The sequence below is a fragment of the Schistocerca nitens genome, chromosome 5 (assembly GCF_023898315.1).
Source record: "Schistocerca nitens isolate TAMUIC-IGC-003100 chromosome 5, iqSchNite1.1, whole genome shotgun sequence".
Taxonomy (NCBI): Eukaryota; Metazoa; Arthropoda; class Insecta; order Orthoptera; family Acrididae; genus Schistocerca; species Schistocerca nitens.
Window position 1 is genome coordinate 175,650,770 of NC_064618.1, and position 20,711 is coordinate 175,671,480.

General features: G+C 44.5%; 8 non-coding genes across 8 annotated transcripts; 4 read left to right on the plus strand and 4 right to left on the minus strand.

Moving 5' to 3' along the window:
• Positions 1 to 14,710: 14,710 nt before the first annotated feature.
• On the minus strand, positions 14,711 to 14,784 carry Trnat-ugu (transfer RNA threonine (anticodon UGU)). The gene has a single exon. It is a non-coding gene; the product is annotated as a tRNA-Thr (tRNA).
• An 804-nt stretch (positions 14,785 to 15,588) lies between these two features.
• On the minus strand, positions 15,589 to 15,662 carry Trnat-ugu (transfer RNA threonine (anticodon UGU)). The gene has a single exon. It is a non-coding gene; the product is annotated as a tRNA-Thr (tRNA).
• An 804-nt stretch (positions 15,663 to 16,466) lies between these two features.
• Trnat-ugu (transfer RNA threonine (anticodon UGU)) lies at positions 16,467 to 16,540 on the minus strand. Its single transcript has one exon. It is a non-coding gene; the product is annotated as a tRNA-Thr (tRNA).
• A 365-nt stretch (positions 16,541 to 16,905) lies between these two features.
• Trnat-ugu (transfer RNA threonine (anticodon UGU)) lies at positions 16,906 to 16,979 on the minus strand. The gene has a single exon. It is a non-coding gene; the product is annotated as a tRNA-Thr (tRNA).
• A 598-nt stretch (positions 16,980 to 17,577) lies between these two features.
• Positions 17,578 to 17,651, plus strand: Trnat-ugu (transfer RNA threonine (anticodon UGU)). Its single transcript has one exon. It is a non-coding gene; the product is annotated as a tRNA-Thr (tRNA).
• A 365-nt stretch (positions 17,652 to 18,016) lies between these two features.
• Positions 18,017 to 18,090, plus strand: Trnat-ugu (transfer RNA threonine (anticodon UGU)). The gene has a single exon. It is a non-coding gene; the product is annotated as a tRNA-Thr (tRNA).
• A 365-nt stretch (positions 18,091 to 18,455) lies between these two features.
• On the plus strand, positions 18,456 to 18,529 carry Trnat-ugu (transfer RNA threonine (anticodon UGU)). Its single transcript has one exon. It is a non-coding gene; the product is annotated as a tRNA-Thr (tRNA).
• Positions 18,530 to 19,333: 804 nt separating this feature from the next.
• Positions 19,334 to 19,407, plus strand: Trnat-ugu (transfer RNA threonine (anticodon UGU)). The gene has a single exon. It is a non-coding gene; the product is annotated as a tRNA-Thr (tRNA).
• Positions 19,408 to 20,711: the final 1,304 nt, after the last annotated feature.

Genomic DNA, 20,711 nt, shown 5'->3' on the forward strand with positions numbered 1-20,711 from the left:
CAAGTGTAACATCATTATTAGTTCTTTCACTCCCTGTAGTTGTGAAAATCTCTCTAGTTTTCTCTCACGATGAGCTTCCCAGCCTACCAAAAGCATCAGTGGTAGTGGTTTTAGATATTTTAAATGTATTAGGAAGTATTCTGAGTTTAGGAAAGAAGGAAAGAATGTAGGGGGCTTAACTTACTGTCGGCAACAGTGTTATTAAACACACAGAACAATATCGATTTGGAAAATTATTTTTAAAAAATCGGTCGTACCCTTTCGCCTTACAAGATTTAAAGAAATCACGGAAAAAGTAAATCCGGACGGATCACTCATCGTCTTCCCGAATACGCACAGTGCATTACTACTGTGACACCTCGCTTGCTAAAGGATTAAGAAGGGTACCCTCGTAGAACAGGGATTTTTTGCTTTCAGACCACAAGAGCTATAAAGACAAGAATGAGAAGAATCATTTTATTTTTGAAACGTCCTGTACTTCTTTCTCTCTCTCTCTCTCTCTCTCTCTCTCTCTTTCTCTTTCTCTTCCTCTCTCTCTCTCTCTCTCTGTGTGTGGAAAAAAGAACGTGCTGGGTGAAAACGGTGGAAGTTACTCGTGATCGCTCGCAGTGACGAAGTCAGCTGGCGGTGAGCACTGTTCAGCGGGATGTGAAACGACACATTCCTTACCCGCAACGTCTCAAATGAGCGGGCCCCCTCGCTGATGAAAAGCGTGAACATACATTTTAATGAAAGGAAAACAAGCGCGGGGCTCGGGGAGAAAGGAGGCGAAGATAAATACGGACTCTGAGGACAAATATGAGGGAGCGAGAGACCTTTTTAAAGCAGTGCTCGGTAGCCCGTTATGGCAGCCGCTACAAAAGGACCCCCTGTGCTCCGCTCGGTACGAAGGGGTGCGGGGATCCGTCTTGGGAGATAAGTTGCGAGAGGGGTGGCACCCCCACCCCCACTCCTCCAGCCTCCTCCCTCCCTCCCTCGTTACGGGGCGCGGCGCCCCGGGCCGGGGACAGATGGCCCTCCGAGCCCCTCTGTAATTAAAAACTAAATGGCGGCGATTGAAGCGGAGACTCTGTCGTCCTACGGGCAGACGGAGAGCCAGCAGACCTACGCGAAGGCGGGCATAGAGACACCGAGGCTTCAGATCTGAGCACAATCTTCTGCTCCATTAATGTAGCAGTACACCCTGAACAGCTACACTTACCTACAATCATCGTACAAAAATACAATGACTTCAATGCAAACAGTTACAGGTCAAATAACCAATTCTGCAAAAGTGATTTTTCGAGGTTTTTCATTCTTGGTTACGAGAGGAGCTTCGAATTGCTCTACAAAAGTGATGTCCTGTCACTGACCTCTACCTCCCACTAGTATGAAGTAAATTTGAAGTTTGTGATTTCTCTTTGTTAGAAACACATAAACTTTACGATGAGTAACAGAAACTAGTCTCAGTTATACTCAGCACAAGGACTGATAATCAAAAGTTATGCCATGTAAGGAAAATAATGTGGAAATATGACATGGAACAGATAATTCATAAAATGACTTGAATTCATCCGTAATCATACTTCGTCAGTGGGTAGTATTTCACCTTTAAGGCTTCCTCCCCTTCTAAGGTTTTTTTCTGTTCTTCTTGTTTTTCTTTTCTTTCTGTCAACGGTACAATATCCCTCTCTCCAGCCTAGTGCATTTACAGAATATAAATGAAGTTATGAGAAATGATATTTACGGACATGGACTTTAAAAAGGTTTAAAAATGTAATGTAGAAATGATTACAAATGTACACAGTAGTTAGCTTCATTTAAAATATATAGAGGAAATAAAAAAGTTTGACAGGTAAAAATAAAAGGACAGAAAAGTCACTTAAATCTTTAAAAACAACGCCGAGGTATGGTAAAAAGAAGCACTAACTTTCACTAAAACGTTGGCGAACATGTGCTGCATGAAGTAGTTGTGGGGAGATTAAACGTTAGCATGGCTGTGGATGTAAATTTATAAGCCGGTGGGTGGTATCTGTAGAAAGAGGGTAGGTGATAAAATGGACACTGGGATAGACGGAAACGAAGGCTGTGGTATCAGGATGGGATAGAGTGAATTGGAGAGGGAAGGGCTGGGGGGGGGGGGGTCCAGGTGTGGAGCGGAAATAGGTGGAGAAGGTATGAAATATAAATATCGGAGCGGTCCTCATTGTCTGGAAGAGGGAATCGGCTTAAGCTACGTTGGGATAGCATATCAGTGTGTATAGGCGTAGGGATGGTGGGATGATTTTGTAAAGGAGAGGCAGCATGCTAGCGTTGCTGAGCAGTGGAGAAACAATGCGGTTATTAGAATCTTCTTTCGCATCGTGTAGGAGATGCGAAGGTGTTCGATGTGGGTGAGGAGAGATGGGAATTTGACGTAATGGTAGAGGGTCCACATCAGGAAGGGCATATGGAAGTGGAAGGCGAGACGGAGTACACGGCGTTCGTAGATGTGGAGGGGTTTACAGAACTATGGCGAGGCAGATATCCATACAACATTTGTATAGTAAAGAATGGGTCGGCCAAAGGTTTTGTAGTTGTGGAGGATACTGGTTAATCCAAGATTTTTACGAGACTATTCCCGTGACTCATTTCTGGAGGATGTTGTCACACAAATTGTTGTCGACAGGATAAGAGAACCATCGTCGACATTACCTCGCACACGGCGCTTCCGACCTCCGTGATTCGAGCCAGAGGCCGCAATCGTTGCTATATTAAGCTGAGAACCGTGCCAGTCCCGCCAGTCAGTGGTTTTGCTCCTGACGGTGCTGGAAATAGGCATCGAAAAATCGAGAATTTTATTCGAATTGACGCGGTTTGAAAACCGAGATTAATCACGGTAGAGAAATTGTGTGGAATTCGATCCACGAGCCCTCTGTCAAGCACGTAAGTGTGAATTGCATACTATCCACGTAGATGTAGACGTAGATGTTACATTTTTGTCATGTTAAAATGTTTAAATCTCCTCCAAATATTCAAAAATTTTGTATACACAACTTTTTAAATCCTGCATTACTTGTAGTAACCGTATCAGGTGACGTAAATGGGAAGAGGAATATAAAATTAGTGGTAGAAAAATGAGGTGCTGGGCTCAGATGTATGAGAATAATTATAAATAAACGTAATTCCACTCGAAATGCAATTCACATTGGAAATCCTGATTCGACTGTTGAGTGCTCCTCGTCAAGTGCTGGTTCCTTAGCAAGTGTCATGAATCTAGTACAAGGAGGAAAACGAAAGAGCGGCACTTATCCTTTTTCTTGCAGTAAGGGAGATGTGGTCGCTGTTATCCTTACCAGACCCCAGTGACATGCTTCAAGAGACACACTACGAATCACAGAAGTACGTCTCAAGAAACGAAAGAAGTATTCGGGCTCGTACGGAGTTTTAAGAACAGTCTATCTTCCCACGAACCATTTGCAATTGAAACAGGCAATTGGATTAATCAAAGTCGTCCCGGGCACAACCTTCGCCATGCACCGAGATGTGGCTCGTAAAGTATAAATACTGATACAGATGCTCATAGGTGTAAAGGAGCAGTGTTTATCTCCAGACACTTCCATAACTACAACCATTTACTAAGAACAGTCGACAAACACAGACTTGTGCTTCAAAAACAGTCGTAAGTCTCAAATATGTAACTTACTTTCCACGCTTTTGCCCGATTAGGGCTTCATCATATAACATTAAAATTAATGCCACGGGCTTCATAACGGAATGTACTGAGGTACCTAAGCACATTCCGTTATGGTGTTCCTTTCGGTGTGCTAGCATTAGTTTTAACGTAACATATGCCCAAGGCATTAATTTTAACACTATCTGCTGAAATTCTACCCAGACAAAACGGATAGTACATACATTATAAATCTGCAGCTTACAATAACGATGCTATACTGATCATCCACCATGGAACTGAATAGGTTTTATATACTTGTGACTTTCCCCAGAACTATTGTTTGCCGGCCGAAGTGGCCGTGCGGTTAAAGGCGCTGCAGTCTGGAACCGCAAGACCGCTACGGTCGCAGGTTCGAATCCTGCCTCGGGCATGGATGTTTGTGATGTCCTTAGGTTAGTTAGGTTTAACTAGTTCTAAGTTCTAGGGGACTAATGACCTCAGCAGTTGAGTCCCATAGTGCTCAGAGCCATTTGAACCATTTTTTGAACTATTGTTTACTAATGTTCTGTTCAATTTGTCAAGTAGAAATCCGTAATACACAGTACTCTGTAGACGAATTACCTGCAAAGTAGCTCTGTCAGCTTCTCCTAATAGTGATGGTGAATTGAATACATTTTCCGTACGTTTCTGCTGCAGGTGTATGGTGCTTTGAAGAAATTCTGTGATTTCTGCTACCGGTTTCGTTCATCGGAGATCTTCAGGTGATGAACGGCTACGATGGAAGCAGTTTCGTTAGCAACTGAGACTTGAAGTAAGTCTACATCAACTGAAACTGTTTTCATGGTACTAAAGCACTGGTCGGCATTGTAGACATCTATCATCTGAAGATATTCGGTTAAGGTAACCAGTTGAAGATATGAGGGCACTTCATAAAAGCAGCTGACGTGGATTTACAGATTACATAATGGATTCATGTGGCGCACGGACTACGCAATGTATATAAAGAGTGCAAGTGCCATAGCTGATATATAACGGGAGAAAGGAAGGAAACGATCTCTCCCTGTTTGTAGAAAATTTATTTTTAGCCAAGGGTATTCTTTTAACACAGGATTGTGCTGCTCACCTTACCACCACAAAAATAGTTAGACAAATTTGGAAATAAATTCTTTGCTATGAACTTGTAAATAATACACAAGGAAACTGCCAATAAGAAATATATACAATTTGCTTCTTGCAAAGAAGAAAACGTTAACCAATAATGCTATTTGTGTGCAGAAATGGCGCAATTCTAGGTTTCGAACAAAACGTAAACTAAAATAGATATAATACCGCGTTTTTCAGAAATAAGTACAGAATTTTTGTGGGATGATATGTTGGGTATGGGCAATCACGTTAAGTATAGGAACATGAGATCGCTGACTCATAGGCAACACCAAAGCGCATTCGCTTTGCTTGGAGGAAACATCACTGTACATTATGATTACAGCAGTAAATACTCGAAGTGTGCGGCACTGACCTGATACCATAACTCAAGCCGTCGAACTACGGAACAGCGGACAGTGGACAGTGTTTCGCTGGCCTGCGCAATTCGAGTTGCGAGTTCTCTCACAGTGTTTATAGGAGTTTGATACACAAGAGCCTTCTGATGGCTCCAAAGATAAAAATCAAGTGGTGTGAAATCTTGGTATCTTATAGGTCAGTGAAGAGGTCTATTACGCCCAATCCAGCGTCCAGGGCACTGTTTGTCCAAGAATCTTCTCACTAGATTTGTGAAATGTGAAGGTGCCCCATCATACTGGAAGAACATTCGTCCTCTGGTTTGAAGCGCCACATCTTCTAAAATACCGGGGAGTATGTGTTCGAGAAATACAAGCACGTCCAGTTTTGACGGTGTGGAAGAACGTAAGGCCCCACTACTTGATTGTGAATAATTCCACCCAAATATTATCTGAAAATCGTCTCTGGAACTGGTGGACAGCCTGTAACTAGAGGATTTTCACGAGATAGTACATGGGAGTTTCGGCTGTTGAACATTAGTTCGCCGGTGAAAGTCGTTTCATTAGTACACAGAACAATGTTTGCGAAGACGGTAGTTAGCATTCTTTGGTGCCAAAACGTACGTCAAAGTCGTTCAAAAATGGAATGTCAATGGTTGGACGGTCCTGTACCCTGCTCAACTTGTAGGGATGACGGTGATCACTCACAGTTCTCCAGACACAGCTAGAACTAGCATTTAGAGCATAAGTAACGCAGCCTACACTGTCTGCAGGATTGTTGTCGGAAATTTATAGTATTCGTTCCTGGAAACCAGGGTTGTATATACTGCGTGGTCGGTGTCGAGAATGGAAATCCGCCTCTAATGTGCCCGTTTCACGGAGACGATGAACGAGAGCAGTAAATGTTCTCTCATTTGGCATTCGTCTGTTTGGATAACGTTCTGCGTACAAACGCCATGCTCCTTCCATAGTCCCTGCAGCACCAAAGACCAAGTGCATGTCTGCTAGTTCATTCCAAGTGAAACGGTCCATGTCCTACACACGAGAATACAGAGTAAACAATTTTTTTACGTTTGCAGTTGCATACCATTGTTGCATAACACACTGCTTTACCTACGATACAACACATCTTTACGAATGACGTTGAGGTGGAAGCCAGGTACACAAACAACAGCTCATTTCAGGACCGCAGCAACGAATGAGCACAAGAGGTAACTAGTAGAGCGTTTGTTCTTCAGGGGGCGGGCACCAATGAAAACAAAAGACACTAGACATACGAACTTACGAATGCGGCCCACTGGTTATGGTACCACCAGATGAACCGATGACTTTGTGGTATTGTAACTGGGTTTTCTCTTTTGATGTTAGTCAATTGTCAGGATGAGCATTACTGCAAAAGGTATTTGATTCTAAAGCATTATGTCAGGGTGAGAAACACTAAATAAATTACTTTTTCTCTCTTAAAAACATGTGGGCAGGGTGGGTTCTTCCTTGGCTCGGGTATGAGGTAGAATGAAACAGCATTTTTACATAACTTTTATTGAAAGATTTGTACAATGGTTTCCTTACTGGATTGTTCTAGCTGGGAGAGTGGCAGCTGTGTCGTTTGCGAAGCCTTTTGCGGCGTGAGCGGCGGCGTCTGATTACGCTTGGCAGTGTGTACCTCGTGTCGCTGTTTCGCCCAGTTGACTGGAGACGCGCATCGTTAGGTGGCCCGTTTAATTATTGAGAACGAAGTCGTGAATCGGATGGTGATATCTTGGATGTGGCGTCCCAGTGTTTCTCTTTTCTGTGTGGCCGCATGTGTTGTGCGTCGGCCAGCGGAGCGGCGCGGCGCGGCGGGGGAAGGCCAGTGTCCTGGACTCGAACAACGGTCTCCAGCTCGCCAGTCTTCGGATGTCAGATCTTCATCCCAGCTCACAGGTGACTGCTGATGTGAGGCCGTCTCCTTCCCGTCCTCACGAGTCACCCGGGTACGTAAAAATCATTCTTCAAATACCTTCTAACTTCTATCTTCTGGCGGCGAGGCTGCTGCTTGCTATTCCAATACAGCGGCGGGCTTGGTACTTCTGTGTACGATGTAGTCTCTTCCTGCATGACGGTCTTCAGCACCGACTGTACTGGAACTGAACTGAAAACTACTACTGTTGGGCCCACTGGGTCTCGCGTATTTATTTACTTCAGTTCCCTGGAGGTGAACGACTTCACGGTCATTGCCTCTTCTGTCACGTTGAAAAGCTTCTCGAAGAATCTTCTTAACGTTGGTCATTGGCTCTTGGAATGTAGGCGAGGGCCTTTGATCACATGTGACAATTGAGAAACATGTGAGCCGGTCGGGCGATGCCCTGACGGCTGAATCGACAGCTTCCGCTTATGTGGGGAGGACGATGGCTTCTCTTGAACGTGCTGACTTGCAAGCGCCGGCCGTTGCCACTGCTGCTTTGCCCGCTGTTTGCCAGTGTGTAATTTTCTAAACTAAATTAAGTTTTTCATTTATTTTCTAATATCTACTTCACATTGATTTCACTAATTTATTTACCTATCGTAAGTACCACTCAACAGTATGCGTCATCAACCCCGTGTTCACGTACTTAAAATGATGGCCTATACCCAACCTATCATCCCACAAAAATTCTGTACTTATTTCTGAAACATCTGACGTAAACGAGAACAATCCGTCTGAAGATGAGCTTGTTGTTTAGAAACCGATAACCGTGTTATTAGAGTAAATAAACAGTATTATCAACTGTGGACGTTAGCTGTTGTCTTCAACTGAAGAATCAACTTATGTGTTACACACAGCCAAGGTCTCAAAACGTACATTTTCGACAAGTTTTTGTTTCTCATTCCATTAATACTGAAACACTACGTTGTATTTGTGATCACCCAAGTAAGAAAATACAAAATTTTTAACAGTGGAACTGTAGCCTGAAAATAATGTTTGTCGTATATTTTGTGTGTTTGAAATGTAGAGGGAGCTCAACTTGGTACGAAGACCTGAGCCATCTGTTAACGCACACTTGACTCTCCCCATGATTCCATTCCTCTATTGGGTCTGGGAACTTGCAACACAGTACCGACAACAGAACAGCACTGGAAATGCGTTATCTGAAAGAAATGGTAATCATTACTTTTCCATTTCCTCTCTTTGTATCTTTTACGTAGTAAAGTCCGTCGATTATCTGTATTTTTGAGTCCGATACGTATACTCCATCATCAGGTTTTGAAACATTTGCATGAGGCTCTCCATCTTGAACCGGTAAAGTAGTTACACGTGCATGTTCTGAGGAACTGCTTCACTTAGTGGTCCATGACGAAATTTGGGGAGATTGTATCCTTTTTACTGTGCACATATCGTCACGAATGTGGTAAGTACACGCAAAAAACACTGTGGTGTTTTAAATATCACTAAAATGCAAGAATTCTTAATATCAATTCACGATTTATATTCCACGGGACGCAAAAGATACTGACTTTTATTAAATTGGACATAAATTTCGAATGTATATTTCATTCACCGATGGGAAGAGTGTCAATAAACAGTTTGTGAAACACGACGTAAGCACTACCTCATCGTGCAATAAACAGCTTTTACGGGTGTACCTTTTAGCGTCATATGAGAACTAACCAAGGCCCTTACTTCTTTATCCAGAATGCTAATACCGAGAGGGCTGCCGAAGCTATTTCGTGGAAAATTCGTGCCAAGATATTTTCTCTCTCTCCCAGATAAACTTACTGTTATTGTAGGGTAGCAACACTCGCCCTTAATGAGAGCTGCAGTCTGCGGCCCCGAGATGAGGAAGTTTGCCCAGCGATGGGCGAATGCTACGGGGTCCTGCCCCCCCTCTAGGGCAATGATCCGTTTCCCCAAACGGCAGTGGGCAACTTTCCGCCGCCAGACGAGGTGCAGAAAGAAATTTTTAGCAGCGGGTCGCACCAGGAAATTAAAACTGAGAAGGGCCCCTGGTCGTAAGAAGGCGAGGCAGTTCTTAGGGGTGGGATTTGGGAGGTGGGGGTTTTGAAGTGGGGGGCGTGAGTGCCAGAGTGCGGGAGGTCCCACCCCACCCACATCTGCGCTGTTCGGCGGGGACCATCCAGACAAGCGTCTTAAAATGTTCGGTAATTGGCTCATACACTCCGGAGCGCACGGCGAGCAAATTTAGTTTCTTCATCGCAGGCGACGCCCGTTTCAAGGACACGGAAAATTGTGGGCGGAGAGGGAGGAGCGGGGTTAGGGGTGGAGGAGGGTGTCGCAGCTAAATTAAAGCTTCTGCAGCGAGATACTGTCGTTGTAAACTCAAGGAAAGAAAAAAAATATTCGTGGGGGGACTTTCCCAGCGTAAGAACCGTCATGGCAAATCAGAGGGCCTTACGTACAGATTGAAATGAATGCTGCTTTCGATTTCATTGGCAGGAGGTAGCAAATAAAAGACACTCGGCAGCCAAGGCATCGTTTATACTCATAGCACGTACTTTGGGACTTAATTGTTCAGTTTAAGCAAATGGTTAATATATTTGGCAGTGGGGAGACAGTATGACTGCCTCACAGATATGAAGAAGTCTTATAATTAAAAAAAAACAAAACAGTGTTAAGTATATTTGATTACACCCCTGGTTGTTTTCTATGTAATAACAGTTCACGCTATGAAGTGTTGCTGTTACAATTTATCTCACTGAGAATGATCGTTTATGATGGAATCTAGATCTTGCAAGGGACGTTGCTGAGGTCATAATTCAATATTTTAAACTTTCATAGAACAATTAGCATGGAAAGCCTAATATCGTCCTATATCGGACAGGCGTGCTGGCCCTGGATCGATTACACCCGGTGGATTAACGACGTAGGCCGGCATGCCAGCCAGCTTGGATGTGGTTTTCAGGTGGTTTTCCACATCCTGCTAGGTGAATAATGGGATAGTCCCCACGTTTCGCCTCAGTTACACGACTCACAAACGTTTGAACACTTTCGCACTATTACGTAGCTTATACTGGACGCAGACAGCTGGGGTACACGAATTCCGCCCGAGGGGGGGGGGGGGCGGTAGCTAAGACTGCCAAATCAATAGTAACAAGGCTGCCCCACGTTGAAGCGGGACAATGGCCCCGAGAAAGAAGAAGAAGAGGAAGAATTTTAATTATAATTTATAACCTTAAGTTATTTTTGAAAGGGTTAGACGTCCCCCACGAAATAGTTTATGAAATAGCTAAGACTATTTACCATGGTAGCAATTGTATGGAGTAGTTTAGTGGTAGGTACTGGTCTCCTGTATAGTAAGGGTTTAATACAATAATTGCTTGTTATTTTCCAGAGGTCTCCATGAGGGAGATTGGAACAATATTTTAGTAGACATATCCAAGTTAATGTAACACAGTTTAAATAAAACGATCTGAAACAACCATCAATGGAAATTAATACAGTTATTTTAAAGACTGTGACCATTAAGATTAAGCAGTTTTAAAACCAAGTCATGAATTAATAACACTTGGACCACAAATTTAATCCTCGGTTATTAAAAAGACTGACAGGCAAAATTTATAATCATCTACTTTGTTGCAGGGGCGCCTAACAAACACATCAAATAAGTTTTGCTAAATACAGGTTGTGTGTGTGTGTGTGTGTGTGTGTGTGTGTGTGTGTGTGTGTGTGGGTGTGTGGGTGTGTGGGTGGGTGGGTGGGTGGGTGGGTGTGTGGGTGGGTGGGTGGGTGTGTGGGTGTGTGGGTGTGTGGGTGTGTGTGTGCGCGCGCGCGTCTTACAACTTATGAATACCACGATACAAGGAAAGCTACTCACATGCCAACACCTCAATACTTAAGAAAGTAATCTCAATATGGACAATAAAACATAAAATGCGTGCCAAGAACAGTAACTAGTTAAGATGCGCTTGGCAGTACACTGGAATTGTATTGTCTATTGTGTATTAAACTGGGGACCTAGAAACGACGAAGAGGCTTCGTCCTGCCGTAAACCTCAGTGGTTCACAACCCCAAAACAGGCCACAACAGTCCACCCATCACACCGCCGCCCCACATCGAACGCAGGGTTATTGTGCGGTTTGTCCCCCAGTGGAGCCCCTGGGAACGGTCATACCAGACGAGTGTAACCCCAATTGTTTGCGTGGCAGAGTAATTATGGAGTATGTGTATTTGGAGACTGTTTGCGCAGCAATTGCCGACATAGTGTAGCTGAGGCGGAATAAGGGGGACCAGCTCGCATTCGCCGTGGTAGATGGAAAGTCGCCTTAAAAACCATCCACAGGCTGGTCGGCACACCGGACCTCTACTTTAATCCGCCAGGCGGATTCGTGACTGGGACCGGCACGCCTTCCCGCTCGGGAAGCAGTGTGTTAGACTCTGCAGCTAGCCGGGCAGACTACACTGCATTTACTAATTGGAAGACATAAATGTCGCCAGTTTATGTAACATCAGTGAATAATTTGCATGTAATTTACGTTACTGGACTTCTGGAAACCAACCAGAATAAAATCTGGTTTCACCACAAGAAAAGCTAACAATGAATCTTCCTGGCAGATTAAAACTGTGTGCCCGACCGAGACTCGAACTCGGGACCTTTGCCTTTCGCGGGCACGTGCTCTACCAACTGAGCTACCGAAGCACGACTCACGCCCGGTACCCACAGCTTTACTTCTGCCAGTACCTCGTCTCCTACCTTTCACTTGCCCGCGAAAGGCAAAGGTCCCGAGTTCGAGTCTCGGTCGGGCACACAGTTTTAATCTGACAGGAAGTTTCATATCAGCGCACACTCCGCTGCAGAGTGAAAATCTCATTCTGGAAAGCTAACAATGTTCTACAGAAATACTTTTTATATCGCCAAAGTGCGGCCAGGTACAACCCAGACCGGTGTTCCACAGATCAAGAATCACATTTATATTGTATATCAAGCAACCACAATATTGGCTGCTAATGACAATGGGTGGGGGTAGAAATTGGAACACAACATGTGGCTATGGAGCTTACTCGACGTGTGACCCACAACAGTGTTATAGTGGTGTTCACACGAAGCAGATTGGCAGCGATAAAATAAGCTAACACTGCGTTATATCTATGACAACAGTTGCCCAAGTTGACATTTCGTCAGAAAGAAACCCAATAATTTCGCAGTGTACGAAAGAGGTGGCAGCTGAAATATTAGCGTTTCTGCAGCATGAGTCACTGGAATGTGTGGTGCCGTAGAAGCTCGACTGTGTGGACAACGTACATGAGGAATACAATGATGATCATATGTGCTTAAGTGAAAGTGATACTGAAACAGGTGTCGAGTCATGTAGTTCACAATCCTTGTCAGACAGTGAAACATAGTGAAGGACAATCTTTGTCCAAGGAGAGGGTAAAAACAAAATTACATACATCGAAGATCATCTGCAGTAAAAATTCATTTATTAGCAGATTTCGAATAAGTCTGCAGCAGTATGACTCTGTAGTGCATAAGAGAAACTATGGATATTAAAGGCAGGACAAGACGCACTTCATACAAAAATTGGAGTTTGCGTGTTTCAACGGTGCTTGATACAATTTACAGGATGTGCATAATAATGACCTACTACGTCATGCACATCAAATTGTGTGCGACATAGATTACAGTGATTTGAGGGGAAGCAGTGCATAGTTGCATAATTTCAAACAGTTCTACACAGTTGCAAAATACTAACGCGAATTCTTTACAGACGAATGGAAAAACTGGTAGAAGCGGACCTCGGGGAAGATCAGTTTGGATTCCGTAGAAATGTTGGAACACGTGAGGCAATATTAACCTTACGACTTATCTTAGAAGAAAGATTAAGAAAAGGCAAACCTACGTTTCTAGCATTTGTAGACTTAGAGAAAGCTTTTGACAACGTTAACTGGAATACTCTCTTTCAAATTCTGAAGGTGGCAGGGGTAAAATACAAGGAGCGAAAGGCTATTTACAATTTGTACAGAAACCAGATGGCAGTTATAAGAGTCGAGGGGCATGAAAGGGAAGCAGTGGTTGGGAAAGGAGTGAGACAGGGATGTAGCCTCTCCCCGATGTTATTCAATCTGTATATTGAGCAAGCAGTAAAGGAAACAAAAGAAAAATTCGGAGTAGGTATTAAAATCCATGGAGAAAAAATATAAACTTTGAGGTTCACCGATGCCATTGTAATTCTGTCAGAGACAGCAAAGGACTTGGAAGAGCAGTTGAACGGAATGGACAGTGTCTTGAAAGGAGGATATAAGATGAACATCAACAAAAGCAAAACGAGGATAATGGAATGTAGTCAAATTAAATCGGGTGATGCTGAGGGGATTAGATTAGGAAATGAGACACTGAAAGTAGTAAAGGAGTTTTGCTATTTAGGGAGTAAAATAACTGATGATGGTCGAAGTAGAGAGGATATAAAATGTAGACTGGCAATGGCAAGGAAATCGTTTCTGAAAAAGAGAAATTTGTTAACATCTAGTATAGATTTAAGTGTCAGGAATTCGTTTCTGAAAGTATTTGTATGGAGTGTAGCCATGTATGGAAGTGAAACATGGACGATAACCAGTTTGGACAAGAAGAGAATAGAAGCTTTTGAAATGTGGTGCTACAGAAGAATGCTGAAGATGAGGTGGGTAGATCACGTAACTAATGAGGAGGTACTGAATAGGATTGGGGAGAAGAGAAGTTTGTGGCACAACTTGACTAGAAGAAGGGATCGGTTGGTAGGACATGTTTTGAGGCATCAAGGGATCACAAATTTAGCATTGGAGGGCAGCGTGGAGGGTAAAAATCGTAGAGGGAGACCAAGAGATGAATACACTAAGCAGATTCAGAAGGATGTAGGTTGCAGTAGGTACTGGGAGATGAAGAAGCTTGCCAGGATAGAGTAGCATGGAGAGCTGGGCGAACCAGTCTCAGGACTGAGGACCACAACAACATCAACTACACAGTTGGATGACGTAAGGTAACAAAATTTCAAACAAAGCGTCAATTTGACGATGCACGACAAACGGTAGAATCGGTCCGAATATTTTTAGATGAGATAAACAAACGTATCCCAACGTTCAGTAAGGAATTTGTTTTCAACTCCGACCTATCGGGATTTGAAGAGGAAATACAAACGAAAGGAACGCTGGATGTTACAGGTACCAAGAAAGTCGTATCAAGATCAACTGACATCAATACCGTAACGCATTCGTATACAATTATGCCGACAGTTAATGTGAATGTTAAATTGCCTGGAAGGTTGTTTATTGTGCTGCGAGAAGTTGGAGCTACTCTACACCCTACGATACAACACTTTCAAATGTGCTTTACTAAAGATTGAACTTACGACTTCGCAATCAAGGAAGAGCTGAAGGAAGTGCACACGATGCTAGGAAACAGAATGCCAAAAGAACTTCTTTACCATATCAATGATAAGTACAGGAAGAATAGAAGGATCTGTTTGCGGAAAGCCACTGGGTTGCACTCATCAAATAACATGAACACACTCTTCTACTCTGAGCACAAATCGAGGCAATGTCGACTAATGTTTTATAAATGATGACTAACTGACAACCTCAGCTGCTGACAGGTGTTGTTGTTATACCTCGATGTGGACAGCTGAAAATGTGTGCCCCGACCGGGACTCGAACCCGGGACCTCCTGCTTACATGGCAGACGCTCTATCCATCTGAGCCACCGAGGACACAGATGAATAGCGCGACTGTAGGGACTTATCCCTTGCACGCCTCCCGTGAGACTCACATTCCCAACTGTCCACAATTCTACATATGTATTGTACCTTATAGACATTTGCCCACCCACTCATTACTCGCGCACGCGCTGGCGATTCCCGTAAGAGTTTGGGCAACCTGTGCGTATTCGCACAGACAAAGGTCAAATGGCTGGGTAGCCTTTAACTATATATACAAAGACAGTAACTTGTTCTCGAAAGAACAGTTATTGTTGATGACCGTGCAGCTTTTCCCTGAAATAAATGATGACTAACTGACAACCTCAGCTGCTGACAGGTGTTGTTGTTATACCTCGATGTGGACAGCTGAAAATGTGTGCCCCGACCGGGACTCGAACCCGGGACCTCCTGCTTACATGGCATACGCTCTATCCATGTGAGCCACCGAGGACACAGATGAATAGCGCGACTGCAGGGACTTATCCCTTGCACGCCTCCCGTGAGACTCACATTCCCAACTGTCCACAATTCTACATATGTATTGTACCTTATAGACATTTGCCCACCCACTCATTACTCGCGCACGCGCTGGCGATTCCCGTAAGAGTTTGGGCAACCTGTGCGTATTCGCACAGACAAAGGTCAAATGGCTGGGTAGCCTTTAACTATATATACAAAGACAGTAACTTGTTCTCGAAAGAACAGTTATTGTTGATGACCGTGCAGCTTTTCCCTGAAATAAATGATGACTAACTGACAACCTCAGCTGCTGACAGGTGTTGTTGTTATACCTCGGTGTGGACAGCTGAAAATGTGTGCCCCGACCGGGACTCGAACCCGGGACCTCCTGCTTACATGGCAGACGCTCTATCCATCTGAGCCACCGAGGACACAGATGAATAGCGCGACTGCAGGGACTTATCCCTTGCACGCCTCCCGTGAGACTCACATTCCCAACTGTCCACAATTCTACATATGTATTGTACCTTATAGACATTTGCCCACCCACTCATTACTCGCGCACGCGCTGGCGATTCCCGTAAGAGTTTGGGCAACCTGTGCGTATTCGCACAGACAAAGGTCAAATGGCTGGGTAGCCTTCAACTATATATACAAAGACAGTAACTTGTTCTCGAAAGAACAGTTATTGTTGATGACCGTGCAGCTTTTCCCTGAAATAAATGATGACTAACTGACAACCTCAGCTGCTGACAGGTGTTGTTGTTATACCTCGATGTGGACAGCTGAAAATGTGTGCCCCGACCGGGACTCGAACCCGGGACCTCCTGCTTACATGGCATACGCTCTATCCATGTGAGCCACCGAGGACACAGATGAATAGCGCGACTGCAGGGACTTATCCCTTGCACGCCTCCCGTGAGACTCACATTCCCAACTGTCCACAATTCTACATATGTATTGTACCTTATAGACATTTGCCCACCCACTCATTACTCGCGCACGCGCTGGCGATTCCCGTAAGAGTTTGGGCAACCTGTGCGTATTCGCACAGACAAAGGTCAAATGGCTGGGTAGCCTTTAACTATATATACAAAGACAGTAACTTGTTCTCGAAAGAACAGTTATTGTTGATGACCGTGCAGCTTTTCCCTGAAATAAATGATGACTAACTGACAACCTCAGCTGCTGACAGGTGTTGTTGTTATACCTCGGTGTGGACAGCTGAAAATGTGCGCCCCGACCGGGACTCGAACCCGGGACCTCCTGCTTACATGGCAGACGCTCTATCCATCTGAGCCACCGAGGACACAGATGAATAGCGCGACTGCAGGGACTTATCCCTTGCACGCCTCCCGTGAGACTCACATTCCCAACTGTCCACAATTCTACATATGTATTGTACCTTATAGACATTTGCCCACCCACTCATTACTCGCGCACGCGCTGGCGATTCCCGTAAGAGTTTGGGCAACCTGTGCGTATTCGCACAGACAAAGGTCAAATGGCTGGGTAGCCTTTAACTATATATACAAAGACAGTAACTTGTTCTCGAAAGAACAGTTATTGTTGATGACCGTGCAGCTTTTCCCTGAAATAAATGATGACTAACTGACAACCTCAGCTGCTGACAGGTGTTGTTGTTATACCTCGGTGTGGACAGCTGAAAATGTGTGCCCCGACCGGGACTCGAACCCGGGACCTCCTGCTTACATGGCAGACGCTCTATCCATCTGAGCCACCGAGGACACAGATGAATAGCGCGACTGCAGGGACTTATCCCTTGCACGCCTCCCGTGAGACTCACATTCCCAACTGTCCACAATTCTACATATGTATTGTACCTTATAGACATTTGCCCACCCACTCATTACTCGCGCACGCGCTGGCGATTCCCGTAAGAGTTTGGGCAACCTGTGCGTATTCGCACACACAAAGGTCAAATGGCTGGAGGTCCCGGGTTCGAGTCCCGGTCGGGGCACACATTTTCAGCTGTCCACATCGAGGTATAACAACAACACCTGTCAGCAGCTGAGGTTGTCAGTTAGTCATCATTTATTTCAGGGAAAAGCTGCACGGTCATCAACAATAACTGTTCTTTCGAGAACAAGTTACTGTCTTTGTATATATAGTTAAAGGCTACCCAGCCATTTGACCTTTGTCTGTGCGAATACGCACAGGTTGCCCAAACTCTTACGGGAATCGCCAGCGCGTGCGCGAGTAATGAGTGGGTGGGCAAATGTCTATAAGGTACAATACATATGTAGAATTGTGGACAGTTGGGAATGTGAGTCTCACGGGAGGCGTGCAAGGGATAAGTCCCTGCAGTCGCGCTATTCATCTGTGTCCTCGGTGGCTCAGATGGATAGAGCGTCTGCCATGTAAGCAGGAGGTCCCGGGTTCGAGTCCCGGTCGGGGCACACATTTTCAGCTGTCCACACCGAGGTATAACAACAACACCTGTCAGCAGCTGAGGTTGTCAGTTAGTCATCATTTATTTCAGGGAAAAGCTGCACGGTCATCAACAATAACTGTTCTTTCGAGAACAAGTTACTGTCTTTGTATATATAGTTAAAGGCTACCCAGCCATTTGACCTTTGTCTGTGCGAATACGCACAGGTTGCCCAAACTCTTACGGGAATCGCCAGCGCGTGCGCGAGTAATGAGTGGGTGGGCAAATGTCTATAAGGTACAATACATATGTAGAATTGTGGACAGTTGGGAATGTGAGTCTCACGGGAGGCGTGCAAGGGATAAGTCCCTGCAGTCGCGCTATTCATCTGTGTCCTCGGTGGCTCAGATGGATAGAGCGTCTGCCATGTAAGCAGGAGGTCCCGGGTTCGAGTCCCGGTCGGGGCACACATTTTCAGCTGTCCACATCGAGGTATAACAACAACACCTGTCAGCAGCTGAGGTTGTCAGTTAGTCATCATTTATTTCAGGGAAAAGCTGCATTGTCATCAACAATAACTGTTCTTTCGAGAACAAGTTACTGTCTTTGTATATATAGTTAAAGGCTACCCAGCCATTTGACCTTTGTCTGTGCGAATACGCACAGGTTGCCCAAACTCTTACGGGAATCGCCAGCGCGTGCGCGAGTAATGAGTGGGTGGGCAAATGTCTATAAGGTACAATACATATGTAGAATTGTGGACAGTTGGGAATGTGAGTCTCACGGGAGGCGTGCAAGGGATAAGTCCCTGCAGTCGCGCTATTCATCTGTGTCCTCGGTGGCTCAGATGGATAGAGCGTCTGCCATGTAAGCAGGAGGTCCCGGGTTCGAGTCCCGGTCGGGGCACACATTTTCAGCTGTCCACATCGAGGTATAACAACAACACCTGTCAGCAGCTGAGGTTGTCAGTTAGTCATCATTTATTTCAGGGAAAAGCTGCACGGTCATCAACAATAACTGTTCTTTCGAGAACAAGTTACTGTCTTTGTATATATAGTTAAAGGCTACCCAGCCATTTGACCTTTGTCTGTGCGAATACGCACAGGTTGCCCAAACTCTTACGGGAATCGCCAGCGCGTGCGCGAGTAATGAGTGGGTGGGCAAATGTCTATAAGGTACAATACATATGTAGAATTGTGGACAGTTGGGAATGTGAGTCTCACGGGAGGCGTGCAAGGGATAAGTCCCTGCAGTCGCGCTATTCATCTGTGTCCTCGGTGGCTCACATGGATAGAGCGTATGCCATGTAAGCAGGAGGTCCCGGGTTCGAGTCCCGGTCGGGGCACACATTTTCAGCTGTCCACATCGAGGTATAACAACAACACCTGTCAGCAGCTGAGGTTGTCAGTTAGTCATCATTTATTTCAGGGAAAAGCTGCACGGTCATCAACAATAACTGTTCTTTCGAGAACAAGTTACTGTCTTTGTATATATAGTTGAAGGCTACCCAGCCATTTGACCTTTGTCTGTGCGAATACGCACAGGTTGCCCAAACTCTTACGGGAATCGCCAGCGCGTGCGCGAGTAATGAGTGGGTGGGCAAATGTCTATAAGGTACAATACATATGTAGAATTGTGGACAGTTGGGAATGTGAGTCTCACGGGAGGCGTGCAAGGGATAAGTCCCTGCAGTCGCGCTATTCATCTGTGTCCTCGGTGGCTCAGATGGATAGAGCGTCTGCCATGTAAGCAGGAGGTCCCGGGTTCGAGTCCCGGTCGGGGCACACATTTTCAGCTGTCCACATCGAGGTATAACAACAACACCTGTCAGCAGCTGAGGTTGTCAGTTAGTCATCATTTATTTCAGGGAAAAGCTGCACGGTCATCAACAATAACTGTTCTTTCGAGAACAAGTTACTGTCTTTGTATATAATGTTTTATAATTAAAATATTAAAGACAGCAACAACCACTGACCTTCAAAATTTTGTCACAAAAAGAAGTACAATTTAAACAAGCATTGATAGCTTTTACACGTTCACTGAGTTATAAAAGAAAGGGTGTTGAACAACACCCAAATGTTCTTAAAACTTTATTACAAAGGAGAAAAAGCGGTAGTTACCCAAGGAACTTGAACACAGGTGGCGGAAAATGGAAAGTTAGTTAGCTTAATTAAATAAAGTTAATACGGTAAAAGGTCCAATGGAAATTTACGGGAAACAAACGAGATCGACTCGTATTTGTGTATCATTTGAATTTCCTCGTGTAACGGTTGATATGTGACCCTATGTAATGTTCAACAAAAATAGTACACGATCAATGCGCTAAATTAATTTAACTGAACCCGGCCATGTTTTACTAAATTATATCACATTTGGCAAAATAAATATGATCAAGGCATTAAAAAAATCTTGCAGCAGTCTGTTACAGAAAAAATCAAAAAAATGAAGAAAATAAAAATTTAAATCAAAATAATTTCTTATTGTAGGAAACTTTTAACAGCTGGCAAAGCAAATTGTCTCACGGAATGTTGTTTACATTAACAGCCCCTGACCAGTGGCCCCTCACGCATACAACATATTTAGGAACAGGAATTGGTTCAGAATCCATTGGTCCACTCAGGTTCCTTGCGAGCTTATCTTAGTACACACAAATAACAGCTAAGATCTCTACAGCCGGTCGCTGTGGCCGAGCGGTTCTACGCGCTTGAGTCCGGAACCGCGCTGCTGCTACGGTCGCAGATTCGAATCCTGCCTAGGGCATGGATGTGTGTGATGTCCTTAGGTTAGTTAGGTCTAAGTAGTTATAAATCTAGGGCACTGATGACCTCAGATGTTAAGTCCCATAGTATTTAGAGCCATTCGAACCATTCAGAAATCTACAACAAAAGAAACAAGTATAAACACACGGGCCGTCGGATGGAAAAGCAGTCATGTATGTATCAAAAGGTGCATACCTGTGGCAATTTACCGCACTCTAACTTTTAAGTAACTGACTCTTGAATTAACTCCGCAACAGACCGCGGAATGATAAATCTTTAACAGAGAACGCGGCCGTCTTGGCCTGCTCGCACTAAAAGCCCGCAAGTCA